The sequence below is a fragment of the Gigantopelta aegis genome, chromosome 6 (genome assembly GCF_016097555.1).
Source record: "Gigantopelta aegis isolate Gae_Host chromosome 6, Gae_host_genome, whole genome shotgun sequence".
Taxonomy (NCBI): domain Eukaryota; kingdom Metazoa; phylum Mollusca; class Gastropoda; order Neomphalida; family Peltospiridae; genus Gigantopelta; species Gigantopelta aegis.
In genome coordinates this window covers 42751063-42756749 of record NC_054704.1, presented here as the reverse complement: position 1 = coordinate 42756749, position 5687 = coordinate 42751063, and positions in this window count along the sequence as shown.

Below are 5687 nucleotides of genomic sequence, written 5' to 3'. Positions count from 1 at the left end.
AAGATATTCAGCACGGTTTAAAAAAAACACACACCTGAAACTGATCGAGAATTAGAAGACCACTTAGGTGAACTGAAACCCATAAACCATACAAATTGCATCAAAACCAACCACCACAGATAAACACTGGCTCATCTGCTACTTGTAACAAAACCAGGCCTGGGCTTCTCAATTTAGTTAAAAAGTCAGTAGACCAGAATTGAATATCAAACTGGGACAGATTTGAACTGTGATTTAAAAATGTAGTACATTTAATCACCTGTTATTTTATGAAAACAAAGCCAGCAGCAGAATATAGGACAAACGCAAAATCAACTGCGAATTGGAGAGGTTTGTCAATAGTATGATATTCGGTATGACGTTGACACCCGGGTTGCCAATCACTTGAATCTACCTGCCAACTACCGCAAGCTTGCAGCTGCTATGCATAATAGCTAAAATTATTCAAAAGCAAAAACAAGAATGAGCTACTAAAAATAAAACACTAAATCGGTCAATATATCAAATTGTTTTGGTATTGTGGTGGGGACGGGGGTAGTGAGCCGCCACCCCCAGCCCCACCCCCCGTCATAGTTTTAGCCACTCGCCTTTTTGGGTTAGGCGGCATATATTATTAGGTAAAATGTAGTATATTTAATCACTTGTTATTTTATAAAACCAAACGAAACCACAAAAAAACCAACGACAGTTTGTAGAACAAACAAAAAATCAACTGCGAATTGGAGAAGTTTGTCAGTAGTATGATGTTGGTTTAAAAGTTGTAACAAACCTCTTGAGGCTTGAACCAGCGGAAAGGCTTCACACATTAAAACAACAAAACAGACATGCATATATTGACGTCACTTTTTCAGCATCAAACTAGACGACATCAAAATGAATTTTTAACGTTATTACCTTATTCTAGGTTACTTCCCGCCCAATTTAAATGAAATCAATAGATTTGGAATCGGTACTTTTTTATTTTCTGTTTACCCAGTATTTTAAGTTATATATTCAGATTTCTTTCTTTTTAAAAAAAATAAAAAAGAATAAATCTACACATCCCATACATGAATGCAATTCTAATTAGTGAAATATATGAAATTTAGTGAACTACGACATTTCGCACCAATTTGTTTTCATATTTCTGTTACATATTGCACCCCACTCCACTTTATTCAGATTCCTGTATCCACCATGGAGTAATTTCATGTTTTGTTGGTGTCGTACTGTCGAACAATATCGTTTCATTCTTCTGTTGGTAGGGGGCATGTTGTATCCTTGTACTTGGGGTGGAAAAAGGGTCGAATGGTTATATACATAGTTTTGTTTCTGTTGTGACAAGTGTTCTCGCTGCTCCATTTAAGCTGGACTGCCGGCCCGCTATTGCATATTGCCACCCCGCTTTCGTGTTTTGCCGCCCCCTTTATTTTTCTCCACCCCTCTTTATTTTCCCGCATCCTACTATATTTTACAGCACCCGGCTCCGCTATTTCATATTGCACACTTTTTTTTCACACTGAAACAAAATCGATCAGTCTGCACACTCGACATCAAAGAAAACAAGCCCCGGTGTGGAAAAACTTCAGAAGCTTACGATAGTTACCGTAACGTAATTGAACACTATTTTAACAGCCTCTATTGTGTCCCATACCAGTATTCATTTGTATGTTTGATACACACAATTAAAGTTATATTTTATTTGAGCGATAACAACACTTTATTTTTATCGTTCGGCAGTCTCCGACTGAAAAACCACTTATTTGACGTCAAATTTGTCACGTGATCAGAACGGTCATTCTGTCTTTTGTGTCTACTAACTAACTCTCGTCTGATATTTTGTTCTCAGTTGCAGATATAGATTGTCGTAACGGATGAATGTCATTTGTTTAATCGGCAATTCTTTATATAATATTAGAAACTTTTAATTTTGGGGGTATTACCGCTAAAAACAACGGAAGTGGTAGTGTTCCTTAGTAAAAGCATTTATCTTGTGCACCAAATTATATATACACTGCCTTTACAAAAACGAAACTACTTTTTATCACCTGGCGATATTAATGCTATCGATTCATTCGATGTAGAAATAAAAAGAACACAGAAATGGTATCCTAATTTAGGTGATCATATTGAAAAAAACAACTTTATTATTTTTAGATATCTTGAAATCTTTATTAAAATAATAATATTAAAATAAGGGGTGGGTCTTTTTCCAAAATCGACCAACACACGATAGGCCTACACGTAGCCCAAAAACTCGGGCTAGCCTAAACGGTAACCATGTTTCCCCACCTTTTTGTTTTCTTCTTCTTCTTTTTTTTTTGGGGGGGGGGGGGGGGGGGGGGGGGGGGGGGGGGGTGGGGGTGGGTGGGTGCGTGGATGGATGGGGGTGGGGGGGGGGCTTCTGCCGTCCTTTAATTTTTACCCAGCGAGAATATTATGTACATGTCCTTCTGCTCGTTTTCCATTTCCCTCAAATTCAAAATATGGTCGATATTTTCTAAAACACAATCCACTGCATCCTTGTGTTTTATTTCTGTCAAACTGTTAACTGTATCTGGTTCAGTGTCATTCTGCTCAATGGTGTTATCATCAGATAAGTGTTTGATTCTATATTCATTCTATCTGGCTTATTTGCACACGCAGGACCGTCCGTCACAATTCGCTTTTACAATATAAGACAAAATGGCTTTGATTGGTGGCATATAACAAAGTTCAAATTATGTTTTTGTAATATTTTAGCCAATAGAACAAGCCATGTACAAAAATTGGTTTTCGTCGTGGCATCGGTTGCATATGACAAAGTGCAAAATTAATTTTCATAATATTTCAACCAACAGAGCCAACCATCTAATTACACATGCACACTTATTCACTGCAGTTTCTATGAGAGATTTATAGCACGATGTCTGTTAAAATGCATGCAAAGTGCGGAGCTGTAGTTAGCGTTGTAGGCGTGTCAGCTACCCTACTCCAGTAAATTCCCCAACTTTAAAAAAAAATCATTAAATGTTATTTCTAGTTCCACATATCATAGGCGAATTATGCCCCACTTCCAGTCTCGTTGTTATGGTTTCTTTTGTTAAAAGTGTAGGTGTATTCACCGTTACACCTACACTTGTCCTCTAAAAGTGTAGCTGTATCATGATACACCTACATTTTTCATTTAACTACACCTGTATTTAAAACAAAACAAAAAACAAACAAAAATTATGAATAATACAATGAACTTTTATTGGTATAACATACATTGAAATCCGGAAGGTATGTCCGTTGTTTCTCTTATATTTGATGACCATGTGTTCACATTTGGAAAAGCGCACAACTGCGCGTCCGTTACTAACACTTTCCGTCACGTTCGTGCGATGTTTGGTTGCAACGCATTGTCTTTTAAATGCTTCAACACTTGACTAAAGTCTTTAGGTATCCATATTGGGAGAATGTAGATGAATTTTTCCCTTGTGGTACACGACCAGCTGTCATAACCTGTATTATACAACACTACGTGTTCTTAGACATATTTGAGGGAATCAGTAGCGTAAATGTCTCCAAAAAACATTTCTCCTCCTGCAATTAGAATTTAAAATCTTCTTAATTGTTCAAATATTTAAATGCACAGAAAATTAGTTCCATTTAACTAGATACTCGGTGTATCGGTGAACATCCCTACAGTTTTGGTCGTGGGTCCTCCGAGGCGAAGTAAAGTGTGGGTATAACTATTACTTAAACATATTTTTCTTTCTCGGGGATGGTATTTTACTTCTTAATTTCTCCACACTGTTCCCATCCCTAGAAAATATAACTACGTCCATGAGTTTTAATACATTCCGATACCAGTACAGCCCTAATGCCAAGGGTAAACTTGCATCAAATCGCATTTGTACGTGCGACACGGAGAACTACGAAATAATTTCAATACTGGAGAACAAAATATGAGGGTCACGACGTATGCTTCACGTTATTTTCGTTTCATGTTTTATTACTTTCGAGTTATTCATCATATTGCCATAGAACTGATATAATAATAATTCACTCGACCTAAAGTGGGGTATAAGTCAGTTATACCCACACGTACTCGGTGTATAGGTGAATATCCCAACAGTTTTGGTTGTCAGAATCCCCTCAACTTCGCCTCGAGGGCTTCACGATCAAAACTGTAGACATATTCACCGATACACCTTGTAAAGTGTGGGTATAACTATTACTTATTATTATTATTATTATTACTATTATTATTATATTAGGCACAACATTTATTTCAGAAATAAATAACATAACGAAATATATGAAAAGAGTAGGGAGAACCTGAAAATATACGTGTGATAAAGTAAAATTCGAACCGGTTGCGAGGAGGGGGGAGCTTTTACTACATAAATGTATCTTGTTCTGAAATATATATTCCTTTTTGCAAATGATCAGTTACTGAATAGACAGCAGTCATTTAAAAGGATAGTATCATTATCTCGTAGATGCAACCTCCTCCTCCTATACCTCTAAGTTGTAAGTAGACGTGGAAACAATACGATCAACTCAGGAAGTCAGCCATGTGCTTCTTTGGCTTTATGGCCGGCCTCGGTGGCGTAGTGGTTGGGCCATCGGTCTACAGACTGGTAGGTACTGGGTTCGGATTCCAGTCGAGGCATGAGCTTTTTAATTCAGATACCGACTCCAAACCCTGAGTGAGTGCTCTGCAAGGCTCAGTGGGTAGGTGTAAACCACTTGCACCGACCAGTGGTCCATAACTGGTTCAACAAAGGCCATGGTTTGTGCTATCCTGCCTGTGGGAAGTGCAAATAAAAGATCCTTTTCTGCCTGTCGTAAAAGAGTATCCTATGTGGCGGTAGCGGGTTTCCTCTTAAAAACAGTGTCAGAATGACCATATGTTTGACGTCCAATAGCCGATGATAAGGTACAAAATCAATGTGCTCTAGTGGCGTCGTTAAATAAAACAAACGTTTTACTTTTTCTTTGGCTTTAGTTTGAAAAAAGGACTTAATAATAGTGTTGTCAGTTTTAATGGATTTCATGTCATGTCTATCTTTATCCTCCTTCAGTGGGTACACGAAATTCTAAATATGGACCCAACTGTAAACAATACTGTACGAACCGACACTGTGCCTCTTCATCGCCATTATGTGATGTAAAAACACGACTCTTTCCCCATCTCTGCCTGTATTGGTCTTTATCCCTCTGTATTCCTGCCTACCAGGCTCTCTCTCTCTCTCTCTCTCTCTCTCTCTCTCTCTCTCTCTCTCTCTCTCTCTCTCTCTCTCTCTCTCTCTCTCTCTCTCTTACTTGTGTGTGTGTTGCTCTGTTTCTAGTGATGATGTTTATTGACAATGTTCACACAAGTTGGCCTAAATTAAAACTATTGTCACGTTAAGTAGAGGATACAACAATAAGATCAATACGTGCATAGAATGTCGTGGGGTTTTTTGCTTTTGAGCTTTATATTGCTTTCATGTATTAATGTTGTAAGTGTTACTGGTTTCATTTCAAGGTTTTATTTTGTCATTTTGTTTCAGCGTGTATACAACATACATATGGACCAAACTGTAATAAGAAATGTACGAACCGACACTGTCTCTCTTCATCTACATTATGTGATGTAAAGACAGGACGCTGTCCTACTCGGGAATGCCAAGCAGGCTGGAAGGGAGTCGACTGTACACAAGGTATCTAACTTCGTTTTGGCCTGATTTCTGAGG